Source organism: Ambystoma mexicanum, chromosome 9 (genome assembly GCF_040938575.1).
Source record: "Ambystoma mexicanum isolate Mex_15411 chromosome 9, UKY_AmexF1_1, whole genome shotgun sequence".
Lineage (NCBI taxonomy): Eukaryota > Metazoa > Chordata > Amphibia > Caudata > Ambystomatidae > Ambystoma > Ambystoma mexicanum.
Window position 1 is genome coordinate 641,417,698 of NC_090931.1, and position 14,233 is coordinate 641,431,930.

Here is a 14,233-nt window from a genome sequence, read left to right on the forward strand (position 1 = left end):
TTTGATGTGGGGCGGGGCACATTGGTGTGGGTCTGGGGGAGCTATAGGGACGTGGTGTGAGTCTGGAGACATGGATCGTCTGGGTGTGGGTCTGGGGGGCAGGACGGGGGCATCTTGCTGTATGGAGGGACTGATGGTTGCATCTTGGGGGGTCTGCAATGGACGAGGGCACATTAGTGTCGGTTTGGAACAGGTATGGGGCATCTGTTCTGGAGGTTGGCATGGGTCATCTAGGTGTTGGTTGGGAGGGTGGAATGGCTGCATCTTGGTGTGGGTCTGGGAGGGATAGGGCACATTGGTCTGGAGGGAAAGATAGGGCAAATTTGTCTGGGTCTGAAGGGTATCTTGGTGTGTGGAGATGGATATCTTGGTTTGAGTCTGGAGGGCAGGATGGGAGCTTCTTCCTGTATGGAGGAAGGATGGGGCATCATGGTATGGGTCTCGAGGGGGGGATTGGAGGCATCTTGGAGGGGCTTGGCATGGAGGGTTGGTGGCATCTTGGTGAGCTCTGTAATGGAGGGATGGGGAATTGTGGTGTGGGTCTGGATGGAGGGATGGCGCATATTGGTGTGGGTCTGGAGGGAGGGATGGGTACATTTCTGTGGGTATTAAGGGAGGCATAGGACACATTGGTGTGGGTCTGGAGGGGTGATGGGGCACATTGGTGTGGGTCTGGAGGGAAGGATGGGGGCTCATTGGTTGGAGGAGGGATAGGGGCATCTTTCTGTGTGGAGGGAGGATGGGCATCATGGTATGGGTCTTGAGGAAGGGATTGGGCATCTTGGTGGAGTCTGGATTGGAGGGGGGCATTGTTGATCTGGAATGGAGGGACGGCATATGATGGGGCCATGTCAGGAAATGATGGAGCATGTGGGTCAGGGCTGGAGCACTCTGGTGGGAAGGAAGGGGGCATCTGGGTGTGAATGGGGGGATGGGGTATGTATGTCTGGAGAGAAGGATGTTGGTTTATTGGAGTGGTGGGAGCATGTGTGTGTCAAAGGGATCGGGGAATCAGGTGTGGGCATAGAGAGAGGGCGGATTGCGCCATCTGAGTGTGAGCCTGGAAGTAGAGGTGAAGCATATGGGTGTGGCTCTGAGGGGTGGAGCATCTTGGTTTAGGTATGGAGGGATGGATATTGGAGTCTTTTTGTGGGTTCGGATGGTGGCATGTGGGTCAGGAGGGAGGTGGCATTTGAATGTGGAACGTGTGTTTGGAAGGAGAAATGGGGCATTTGAGTGTGAATTGGGACATGTAGGGCTGGGGTATCTGCTTGTGAGTGGGGGCATGAAGGATCATTAACAGTGGAGCAGCGGGAGGGAGAGCCGAAGGCATGACCTTGGTTGCATCCCAGACGCGCACACCCACAGCCCGGGGCACCACTCGCAGAGTGGTCCAGTGCGCGTGGTCAACCAGGCGCCACGGAGCGTGGATTCCCTTCCACCGGAGGGGGTTCCGCGACCCAGCAATGGACGGGATGCCTGGCAGGGTTGGGTTAACCTGCTGGGGACGTCCCCAGCCACGCACCGGAAAGGGAGCCCTGCGCGGCCCCCTCTCCTCACTGAGCCTGCCTCTGTGCTGGCCGAGGGTGCGCACTCCTCTCTCTGACCTGCCAGTGGGTGGGCATTGGTGGGTACACCCCAGTCAGTAGGGAAGCCCGGAGTGGGGGCACCTGGGAGCCGAGGGAAACCTGACTACTCTCGAGGGTCGCCTCCCCAGGCAGACAGGGGCCCAGCACGCCAGGCATGAGCCCTGAGCCATGGTGCAGCAGGCTTACACGACGGGCGGCCGCCAAGGTTCCAGCCGCCCACATCTGTGGGTGAGCGATGGCCAGGCTAGCTGGTGCAGTGGGTGACCTTCCCTCTTACCGGGGTACCTGGATCTGGGCCCTGTGGGGCCGAGCTGGGGTTTCAAGACTCTAGCGGTCCCACCCGACCCCCTGTCTGTGCTGTCTCTGGCCGCCTTGTTGTCTGTCTCCCAGCCCCCCCAAAAGGGAAGCAGAAGGGGTCGGGGAAGGATGAGTGGATCGGGCCGCAGCAGGGTCAGGCAGATGTCTGAAACAAAAGAAAAGTTGCCTGTGACTCTTGGCGGTGGATCACTTGGCTTGTGCGTCGATGAAGAACACAGCTAGCTGCGAGAATTAGTGTGAATTGCAGGGCACATTGATCAACACTTCAAACACACCATGCGGCCCCAGGTTTCTCCCGGGGCTACGCCTGTCTGAGAGTCACTTGTACATCAATCGCCCCAGGGTTTCCTCCCAGGAGCCTGGCTGGGGCTGTCACAGGAACCCCGTTCCCTTCGTCCCCATAAGGTCAGACCCCGATCAGCACCGTCGCTGGATCCCTGGGCCTGGAGCGCAAGCACATTGCCGATGCATACGAGCCTCCCCAGTTGCCCCGCCTCATGCTGGTTTCGGGAGGGCCGGGTGGCTGGCACGCCCCGGATGTGGTGGTGGCGGCGGCAGCTGGCCTTAAAAAAGCCTGGCGCACCTTCACCCTACTCCGGGGCACCTTACCGTGCTGTGTGTGGCCTGTCTGTGGTTTCCCATAGCTGCCGGCACAGGATGGCCATGGAGCGCGGACTTCGTGACCATGTGGGGTTCGGTCGCAGATTGGGATAGCGCACACTTGCCTGCACCAGAGGCACAGGGTTGGGGCAACCCCCACCATATGGGCCTGAGGCCAGCTGCCCCGAGCTTTGTGCTCCCCCCAGACTACGGCCTCAGATCAGACGTGGTGACCTGCTGAATTTAAGCATATTACTAAGCCTCAATAACGGCCAGTGAAGAGGGTAGAGCCCAGCGCCAAATCCCCAGGCAGGCGTTGGAAATGTGCCATACAGAACACCGACACCCCCGCATTGCTCAGGGGGCTCAAGTCCTTCTGATCGAGTTTCACCCTGCTGACGGTGTTAGGCCAGTAGCGGCCACTTGCACACCGGGATCAGATCTTCTTGGAGTCAGGTTGCTTGAGAATGCAGCCCAAAGCGTGTGGTAAACTCCATCTAAGGCTAAATATGGGCACGAGACTGATGGCCAACAAGTACCGTAAGGGAAAGTTGAAAAGAACTTTGAAGAGAGAGTTCAAGAGGAGTGAAACCGTTGAGAGGTAAACTGGTGGGGTCCGTGCAGTCCGCCCGCAGGATTCAACACGGCAGGCAGGTTGATCACCTGAAACGGTGGAGGCCCTTGCAGGACTGCGGCCCGGGCACACCCAGCCCCAGCAGGACGCATTTCCTCTGTGGCGGTGCACCACAACCAACTGGGAAGGCCCCAGGGGGAAGGTGGCTCTCTGCTCCAGCAGAGAGTGTTACAGCCCCCTGATAGCAGTTTTGCTGTATCCACAGGGCCAAGGGAGATTGACCGCCAGTGTGCTCTGCTCCGGCAACTGTCCTGGCCCCTGTTGGGGGTCGCCAGAGTGGTGACGGGAGACAGGACTCCTGATGCGACTGTGGTGAACTGCCCTCAATGTGCCCCGACCACGTCGCGCCGCCGGGCGGGGAGGCCCACAAAGGGCGCAAGTGATCTGAGATGATATCGATTAACCACCCGACCTGTCTTGCAAAAACACGGACAAGGAGTATAACACGTGCGCGAGTCAGATGGCCGAATTAAACCCTGTGAAGTAATGATGGTGAGGGCCGGCGCTCACCGATTTCAGTGGGATCCTGTTGCAGTGGGCGCTCCACCGACCTGTCTTGCCCGCTCTGTCAGGGAGATGGTGCATGAGAGTGTGTGATAGGACCCGAAAGATGGTGAACTCGGCCTGGTGTAGGTCTGTAGCGGTCCTGATGTGTAAATCCCTCGTCCGACCTGGGTATAGAGGCAAAAGACTAATCAAACAATCTAGTAGCTGGTTCTCTCCGAAGTTTCCCTCAGGATAGCTGGCGCACGGAAACCCCAGTTTTATCTTGCAAAGCGAATAATTAGAGGTCTTGGGGCCAAAATGATCTCAACCTATTCTCAAACTTTAAATGGGTATGAAGACCGGCTCGCTGGCGTGGAGCCAGGAATTGTATGCAAGTGCCCAGTGGGCAAGTTTTGGTAAGCAGAACTGGCGCTGTGGGATGAACCAAACGCCGGGTTAAGGCGCCTGATGCCGACGCTCATCAGACCCCAGAATCGATGTTGGTTGATATAGACAGCAGGATGGTGGCCATGGAAGTCAGAATCCGCTAAGGAGTGTGTAACAACTCGCCTGCTGAATCAACTAGCCCTGAAAATGGATGGCGCTGGAGCATTGGGCCCATACCCGACCGGCGCTGAGAGCCGCAGGGGCTATGTTGCGATGGGTAGGAGTGCCACTGCAGTGCGCACAATAGCCCAGGGCGAAGTTCCGGGTACAGCCGCCCCAGGTGCAGATCTTGATGGTAGTAGCAAATATTCAAACAAGAACTTTGAAGGCTGAAGTGGTGCAGGGTTCCATCCGAACAGCAGTTGAACATGGGTCAGTCGGTCCTAAGAAATGGGTGAACACCGTTCGGAAGGGACGGGTTATGGCCTCCTTTGCCCTCAGCCGATCAAAAGGGTGTCGGGTTCAGATCCCCGAACCCGGAGTGGCGGGGAAGGGCACCCTCGCGGCGTTCAGTGCGATAACGCAAATGATCCCGGAGAAGCCGGCGGGAGCAACGGGGAGAGTTCACTTTTCTTTGTGAAGGGCAGGGCACCTTGGAATGGGTTTGCCCGAGAAAGGGCCCAAGCCTTGGAAAGCTTTGCGGTTCCGGCAGCATCCAGTGAGCTCTCGCTGGTCCTTGAAAATCCAGGGGAGATGGTGTAAATCTCGCCACAGGCTGTACCCGTATCCGCAGCAGGTCTCCAAGGTGAACAGCTTCTGGCATGTTGGAACAATGTAGGTAAGGGAAGTCGACAAGTTAGATCTGTAACTTCGGGATAAGGATTGGCTCTAAGGGCTGGGTCGGTCGGGCTGGGGCGCAAAGCAGGACTGGTCGCACGCCATGGCTAGAGGAGCCCTTCCTGTGGATCACCCCAGCTGCAGTGGTCACCTATCTCGTTCCCCCTCCTGGGGTTCAAGCCCACATTCTAGCAGCTGACTTAGAACTGGTGAGACCAGGGGAATCCGACTGTTTAATTAAAACAAAGCATTGGGAAGGCCTGCAGTGGGTGTTAACGCAATGTGATTTCTGCCCAGTGCTCGAATGTCTAAGTGAAGAAATTCAATGAAGAGTGGGTAAATGGCTGGGGTAACTATGACTATTAAGGTAGCCAAATGCCTCGTCATCTAATTAGTGATGTGCATGAATGGTAGAATGAGATTCCCACTGTCCTTACCTACTATCTAGCGAAACCACAGCCAAGGGAACGGGCTTGGCAGAATCATCAGGAAAAGAAGAACTGGTTGAGTTTGACTCTAGTCTGGCACTGTGAAGAGACATGAGAGATGTAGGATAAGTAGGAGGCCTTCGGGCCGCTGGTGAAATACCACTACTCCTATCGTTTTCCACTTACCCGGTGAGGCGGCGGGCGAGCCCCGTGGGGCTCTCGCTTCTTTCTCCAAGTGCCCAGCACCTGCCGGCACGACCCGCTCCGGGGACAGTGGCAGGTGGGGAGTTTGACTGGGGTGGTACAGCTGTCAAAGGATAACGCAGGTGTCCTAAGGCGAGCTCAGGGAGCACAGATACCTCCTGCGGAGCAGAAGGGCAAAAGCTAGCTTGATATCGATTTTTCAGTATGAATACAGACGGTGAAAGCGGGGCTGCTGACTTTTTGGTTTCAAGCAGGAGGTGTCAGAAAAGTTAGCACAGGGATAACTGGCTTGTGGCAGCCAAGCGTTCCTAGCAGCGCCGCTTTTTGATCCTTTCATGTCGACTCTTCCTATCATTGTGAAACAGAATTCACCAAGCGTCGGATTGTTCACCCACCAATAGGGAACGTGAGGTGTATTTAGACATTCGTGAGACAGGTTCGTTTTACCCTACTGATAATGTGTTGTTGCAATAGTCATCCTGCTCAGTAGGAGAGGAAACGCGGGTTCAGACATTTGGTGTGCATGCTTGGCTGAGGAGCCAATGGGGTGAAGCTTACCATCTGTGGGATTATGACTGAACGCCTCTGTCAGAATTCCCCCATTCTCCCTAGACCGTGATATCGCAGTGCTGTCCAACATCAGTTGGCCTAGGATAGCCGGCCTCAGGGGCGGTGTGTAGAGTCGCTCGCCTGGGGACTTGAGTGTGGACAGAAGGGGGTCACCTCTCTTGCCCGTAGTGCACCACATGTTCATGGGGAAGCTGGTGCCAAATCATTCGTAGATGACCTGATTCTGGTTCAGGGTTTCGTAAGTAGCAGAGCAGCTACCTTGCTGCGATCTATTGAAAGACATACTCTGAGCCAAGCTTTTGTCGCAAGGCGCCGCTGCCAAGGTTCTCCATCCTTCCTCCAGGTGCCCACGGGGTGCACAGGAAAATCCCACCCACCCTAGGTACGCACCTGCAGGGGTGTGCGGGCTGTGTGGGGAGTGCTCTTCTAACCTTTCCTGGTCAGCCTGGCGCACCAGATGGCATCGGCACCGGGCCTTCAAGGTGGTGCCTTAAGCCTCACACTAGGGTGGGGGAAAAGAGGCTGCAAGCCACCCCGGGATGCGGGGGGTGGTACCTTAAGCCTCTGCCACTGAACGGTGGGGTCGGGGCAGGCACGGCCGGATGCCGGGCCAACTGGCCCAGATGGCCCGAGTTGCGACTGACTCCCGCACTTGTCTCTGGTCAGGTTCCGGGGCGTGGAAGTGTCTCCCAGGCCCCGGCCCGAGTGCACGCAGGTGGTGCCTTAAGCCCCGCCGAGGGCGGGGAAGAGAGGCGGCAGCTTAAGCACCAACCCCAGAGCGCATATGTTTGCTTCTTTTATCCTCCGGGTCCCAGACGCTCTTATTCTTGATATCTTATTTGGGTGCTGGTCCCAGACTTTCACTGTTGAGTTCTATCCGCTTTGTTCACTCTGCTGCCAAATATACAACTCTTCCTGCTTTGCCTTAGGGTCTCAGACACTCCTCTTTGGGTGCAAGCCCAGACCCTCCCCTCACAGCTTCTGGGTTCTTTCTGGGACTTTCCCAGACCTGAAGCACCTCCTGGGTGACCTGCGTACCTGACTACTCCCTTCTCATGGGTATCAGGCTGTACCCGTGCAGCTGCATCCCTTCTTGAGGCTCCGGTACCTTTCAGGCTTCCAGCGGAGTCTGCAGCAGCTCTGCAGTCTTCCGACCCTTTCCGGCCATGCGTTCTCCTTCTCTCACACTTCACTGGGGCATGGGCTGCTCAGATGATTCACTCTGCAGCAACCCGAATAGTCATCTCGGGGTGGACTACTGTTTGGTTCTCCCTTTCCTCCGGTCTCTGCTTCCCTTGTGTCACATGTCAGCTGCTCCTGTGCCCGGTCTCCGCTGTTCCTCCTCAGATGATCGCTCTCTTCTCCATGTCCCAGCCGACCTGCTTTACTCCTGTGTGGGATTGCCATACAGCTGTGGGCCAATCACTTGGTTTGAGAATCTAGACCGGTCACACTGCTTCTCTACAGTGATCTGTGGACTCCCAGTCATCTTCTTCGTCACAGTACTAGTTTCCAAACTATATGCATGATACTTTGTACTTTCTGGTCTTTCAGTCCTGTGATGTATGTTAGATTGACTCACTTGACAACAAGACATTGGCTCTATTCAGATAGGGGGAGGGGGGATTTAGGGTTTAGAGTGATTTGAGTGTATTGGAGCAGGGTCATACCACTTTCTCTGATAATGGTCATCCCTGATTTCATAGAGGGATTCCTTCCCGACGTGATACTCCCTTGTGTACCACCCCCAGGGGTACTATTGAACTCTGGACGCACCACCCTGGCCCCATGGAAAGGGTCTCCCCCTAGGAAAGAATGGATGATCTCCTCTGATTCGTCACAATTGATAGTTGTTAATAACGAAACTAGCAAGGATCTTCTAAGTAGAGATATGTCAATTTGATGTGTACTGCATGGTGTTAACTAGTAATGATGTGCTATGTGGGTTTGCTAGAAACAGTTAGTGTTAACTGCGAGTTTCAAATGTACACGAGTGAAGAATTGAGAGATAAAATGTATTCTGTTTATGCTGCTGTGCTGTATATGGTTATAGTGTCATAGGGCCTCATTACAAGCATGGCGGTCTGGGAACTATGGTACCGGTAAGCATGCTGGTAACTTAGGCCCCGGACTGCCATACTACGAGCTGTGCTCGTGGGCGCCTGTCAGCCTGCCAGGTCTGACCTGGCGGACAGAGCGGCACCCGCGAGCCTAGCACGTCGGATGCACCGGCACCACTCTGAATGGAGCTGATGCATCCGACATCCCATTCCCATTCAGCCCTATGGGACCGAATGGGGATGAGGAGTCCCTCATTACCGGCACCCGAGAATGGGCAATTACCGGGTCTGCCATACTCGGCATGACCCGGTAATTGCCCATTCGTGGGTGCTGGAATAAAATGGATACCGGCGGCAGCCATGCCGAAACTACAGGCACAGCTACCATCAGCCTTCTAAGGAGGCCCATTGTCTGTCTGTTTTTACAGTTAAGGAGAGGGTGCGAAATAATGTTTATTACTGTGTATCCATTTACCCCATACTGCGTATCCATCTACCCTAACTCCACATATACATTATTGTATTTTTATTGTGAGCATTTAGAGTATCTTTAAAAAATATGTATATATATATATATATATTGCGCAGAGGAGTAAGGAATGACGATACATTTTTAACAGATCTTTATGGTGTTTCTTCCTATTGTGTCTGAAAGGAGGGGTGGGCAGCAACATGTAGGAGTCCTGAGCATGGGATACTTACAGGTTACCGCACACATGTGCGAATGGCAACCGAGGGGGTAATGAGTGGGCTATCCTATGAGGACCTATGGCAGCCCTCAGAGTGAACAGTAGGCTCTGTGAGGGATTGAAGGCCCTTTTCTATTAACGGGTGGTAAGCCCTGGTGGCTAACAATAGTTAAATAACAAGTCAAAGACTTCTCTCATTTGGCCAGCTTGACAGCATTTTTTATAAGAGAGAACGTGTGTGATTAGATCTTTGGTATAAAATCATTACATAACATAAACAGTCATCAGTGAGCAGATCAGTTCACAGGTAGATAAATAATTAAACATTAACAACTGGATCACCTGTAAGCAATTCAGTTCACATTTGGTAAATAAATAGTCAATTTTCCTAAATTGGGTCTCATGGGAGTGAGTGAGTCAGTCAGTTCACCTTTGGTAAATATTTTTTTTTAATTTTTTTTTTTATTTGTACTTTACTCAGTTACAACTAAGTTTTGTCAAAGGTTCACATCGTCCAGATCGTCTTGCCGTAAAAAGACAGACGAAACCATCGAAGTTCGAAAACCTCACCCCAGCTGGCCTGGCCAAAACAATTTTCTTGGGTCTTCTTTGTTTTGCCGTTTTTCGAATCTCACAGCGTTCTCATCATCGGACCGAGTGCGGGTTATCAACTCGAATGCAAGTTCAATAAGTTTGGCCAGAGCTTGAGTCCATCTCGTGTTCTCACCAGAAATCAATCTCTTCCACAGCTTGTCTGTTTCGAAAATCCAGAGGTTTTCCGCCAGCGGGGGGAGGTAGATGTTTCTGTTTTTCTTTGTGGTTTCACACTCTGTCACGAGGTGCTTCAACGTTTCGATGGATGAGTCCTTTTTACATAGGCAACATCGCTTTTCGGGTAAGTCGCCTCTGATCGTTAAGATCTCTCGAGTTGGCATCAGGTTGAATCTTGCTCTCATGATCGTACTTCTCAGTTTCTTATCCGGAAACTTGGCACAATACTTCAAGGGTTGTTTCGCCTTGTTAAATATTGGAGGCAGGTGGCTTAGCAGTTTGTACCCCGCCGCTTTCTCTGTGGTCCAGATCCAATCCATTTCTTCCATTTTCCTTTTAATGCAAGGTTTTCTTTCAGGCCTTCTTCAGAGCATTCCATTTTTGCCAGATCATCCTTTCTAGCTTGTACCCAATACTTCAGAGCCACACATTTGCCTGTTTCCATTTCGTCACATAAGATATTAAAGATGGGTAGCGTGTCCGACATGATGGTTCTTCTGTATAGACGCATAGCACTTTGGTCTATTGTTGATGCCAAAGAGACAAGCCCCAGCTCTCTTCTGATGGCCGGGATAGCCGATGATTTGGGCAAACCTAGCACCGTTTTCCAAACGTGACCTTCAATTTTCGACCAGATCTTACTTGGAAGGTATAACGAAGCCTCCGTTCCATAAATCAATGCAGGCACCACTTTGGCTTTGTAAAAGGTTATTGTTGTGTCTTGACTGTCGTGTAGCCGAAGAGTCCTCTGTCCATAAGTGCCGCACAGAGAGAATCAAAAAAGTCACTCTCTGTGCCGCCTTTGAGGCCACAGGTGGGAGATGTTATTTCCGGAACTGCGGTACTCGTGGAACCCCGAACCACTGTAATGGAAACACTGGTTAAGTGTCAAGCCAAAACAGAATCAACAACCAATCAACAAGTAAGTGGAACGGTCTTACCAAAAGGAGTCTGTGGAGTGGCGGTTGTACCTATGGGGAAGGTTCCGAGACCCAGCAAGGCTGTTCTTTCATTATGTAAGTATCCCAGCAAGGTTGCAAGTGCCAGGCCCACCTGATGCCAGAATCTGCACAAGAAGGGCGGAACGTAGTAGGAGTCCGTGAAGCAGTCCGTGGTCGTAACAATGATCCAAAAAAGTACCAAAGCCAAGGGTTATCTGTTGCCAGTCCGTAAAACAAATCCGAGATCAAGATCCAAAAAGGGTGAAACAAAAGGTATGAAGCGCCGTACAGGAATCCGAAGAAACAGCTGTGAAGCACCGAAGCACCGCAACAGAGCCGTTTAAATACTGGCGCTGCTATTTCCTCCCGGTCACATGACCCGCGAGCGCATCACGTGAGTGTAGTCCAGAAACACGTGAGTGGAAGGCGGCGGTCATGTGACGCGGAAGAAGTCGGTCTAGCAGCCGCCACGGAAGACGCCAAGAGGGTAGACGTCTCCGCGGGCAAAGAGCATGCCAACCCAAGTTTTGTGGCAGTCGGCGCCGTGGCAACTGGGGCGAAGAGAGAACCTGTGAGTCCCGGAACCGGGCAAGAGGGCGAGGGGTGTTCGGGGCATGGGGATGAGGAATGGGATCCCCAGAGGGAGTGCAATGCGTGACAGAGCCCCCCCCAAAGGCCCACGACCCCGTGGGCACAAGGGATGGTCCCTATGGAACCGTGCCACCAAACGGGGAGCCTGGACATCAGTAGCCGGGACCCAGGACCGCTACTCGGGGCCATACCCGGACCAATCTACAAGGTACTGGAGACACCCCCTAGAGATACGGGAACCCAGAATGGCAGAGACCTCAAAAACATCCAGAGTGGATAGAGACACCGGGGCCCCAGGAGAGCGAAGCCGTGTGGGAGCGGGACAGGGCTTGAGCAGAGAAACATGGAAAACAGGGTGAAGCCGCCAGGAACCCAGGAGAGCAAGTCGATAAGACACAGGGTTGATAACACGAGTAATCGTATAGGGACCCACAAAGCGAGGTAGAAGCTTGCAACAACCCACCAAGTGCAGATGTCGAGTGGATAACCAAACGCGGGATCCCACAGTACACAACAGGGCCATCACCCGTTTCCTGTCCGCCTGCGCCTTCATGGACGCCTGGGCCTCGACAAGATGAGTCGACACCCGAGCGTGGACGGAGGCCAGGTTCCTAACACATGCAAGGCCAGCTGGATTGGCAGAAGTAGGCAAATCCGTGAATGGCAGAACACGAGGGTGCTGACCATAAAGTACGTAGAATGGGGAGAAACCAGTGGAAGAATGGACAGCGTTGTTGTACGTGAATTCCGCAAGATGCAGTACGCTCAACCAGGAAGCCTGCAGCTGTAGGGTCAGACAACGTAAGTACTGCTCCAGCGTCTGGTTCAGTCGCTCGGTCTGACCGTCCGTCTCAGGGTGATATGCTGAGGAGAAACGGACGTCCATTCCGAGCAACCTAGTCAGGGCCCGCCAGAAACGCGAGGTGAACTGCGAATCCCTGTCCGAGATGAGAACCGAGGGAAGCCCGAAAAGACAAAAGACATTCTCGAAGAACAACCGGTCCAGTGTAGGCGCCGAGGGGATGCCCTTACAAGGGATAAAATGAGCCATTTTAGAAAAGGAATCGATGACCACCCACAAGGTATCGAAGCCCCGGATCCGGGGTAGGTCAGTGACAAAATCCATGGTCAAGGTGTGCCACGGTTTGGGAGGGACAGGTAAAGGAAGCAAGAGACCCACAGGGCGACCCCTACGGTGCTTACACTGTGCGCAAACCGCACATGCGTTGACGTAAGATTCAACATCCTTTCTCATAGACGGCCACCAGCACCACCTTCTCAGCAGCGCCAAAGTGCGTTTCTGACCAGGATGACCATGAACCGGGGCGTCGTGAGACCATTCCAAGGCCATGTTACGGGTGTCTATCGTGGGCATGAATAGACGATCAGAAACAAAGGGGAGACCATCGTGAACCACCAAATCCCAATCGGACAACTGGCCTGGGTGTGAAGTAACCCAATCCTGTATCGCGTCAAGTAAGGGCAGGGTCAGAGTACACAAACAAACCACCTTGCCGACGTCCAGAAGGGTGTCTGGAAACGTCGGCAAGGCCACTCCCCCAGGGGAACGCAATAAGGCATCGGCTTTGCCATGGGTATTACCCGGGCGATGTTTGATCACAAAGTCGAAGGCCGCAAAGAAGAGATGCCACCTGACCTGCCTGCTGTTGATACACTTCAGAGATGCCAGGTCTTGTAAGTTCTGGTGATCAGAATAAACCGTGACACGGTGCTTAGCACCCAAGAGGTGATGCCTCCAAACGCGGAAGGCGTCCATGACCGCCAGTAGTTCCTTTTCAGTCACGGTATAGTGGGATTCGGCATCTGTGAATTTACGGGAATGGAAGGCCACAGGCTGAAGGCGTCCAGAGGTAGGGCAAGTCTGTGACAATACAGCACCTAGGGCAAAGGATGAAGCATCAGCTTCCACTATGAATGGCAGTTCTGGGTCTGGGTGCTGCAAGATGGGGGCAGTAGTGAATGCTGTCTTTGAAGCCTCGAAGGCCTGTTGATGTGTGTCCGTCCATAGAAAAGGTGTGCGAGGGCTAGTCAGGGAAGTGAGGGGAGCCACCAAAGAAGAAAACCCGGAGATAAATCGCCTGTAAAAGTTATCAAAACCAAGGAAAGACCGGAGCGCCTTCAATGAATCAGGGACCGGCCAATCCAGCACTGCGCAAACCTTGGAATTGTTCATGGCTAGCCCTCCAGACGAGATGTGAAAACCAAGAAACTCTACGGAGTCAGCATGGAACTGGCACTTCTCGGGTTTGGCAAACAAGGAGTGCGTCCGTAGACGAGACAACACTTCCCTGACGTGCTGTATGTGGTCCTTCATGGTCTGGGAGAATATCAGGATGTCATCCAAGTAGACCACTACAAAAATGTCCAGGACGTCAGAGAAGATATCGTTCATGAACCTCTGGAACGTGGCCGGAGCGTTGCACAAACCGAACGGCATGACCGTATACTCATACAGGCCATAGCGAGTACAAAAAGCGGTCTTCCATTCGTCCCCGGAACGTACACGAACCAGATTGTAGGCACCGCGGAGGTCTAATTTGGTAAAGACAGTGGCATGTGTGAAGAGGTCCAAGAGGGGCGTGATTAGTGGAATGGGGTAGCAGTCTTTCTTGGTGATGGCATTGAGTCTGCGGTAGTCCACACAAGGCCGTAAGTCACCCTCCTTCTTGGGGACAAAGAAAATGGGACTCGCCGCCGGGGATGTAGAAGGACGTATCTGGCCCAGACGGAGGGACTTTTGAATGTACTCCTTGAGGGCTAGATCTTCAGTAGGAGACAAGGAGTAGATACGACCTGTGGGGATAGTGCTGTCCGGAACCAGATCTATCGGGCAGTCATACGGGCGATGTGGCGGTAAAACTTCTGATGACCCATGGTCGAACACTTCTAGATAGTCTTGGTATTGGGCCGGAATGAGTGTGGAGACCAGTCCAACCGTGTGGTGTTCTGTGGAGGGGACAACGGGATCCTCTAGAGATAATTGAGCCATGACCCCCAATGCTTGAGCGGGTGTCTCAATAGCGGTGGCTGCGGTTAGACAGAAATGTTGACAGAGATCGGATTCGAAATGCACCGAACCCTCTTTCCAGTCAATTAAGGGGTTGTGC

At 53.5% G+C, this 14,233-nt stretch overlaps 2 non-coding genes across 2 annotated transcripts; both read left to right on the top strand.

The window, feature by feature from the left end:
• The first annotated feature begins 2,077 nt into the window (after positions 1–2,077).
• Positions 2,078–2,228, top strand: LOC138489938 (5.8S ribosomal RNA). Its single transcript, XR_011275026.1, has one exon. It is a non-coding gene; the product is annotated as a 5.8S ribosomal RNA (ribosomal RNA).
• A 489-nt stretch (positions 2,229–2,717) lies between these two features.
• LOC138490742 (28S ribosomal RNA) lies at positions 2,718–6,356 on the top strand. Its single transcript, XR_011275652.1, has one exon. It is a non-coding gene; the product is annotated as a 28S ribosomal RNA (ribosomal RNA).
• The last annotated feature ends 7,877 nt before the right edge of the window (positions 6,357–14,233 follow it).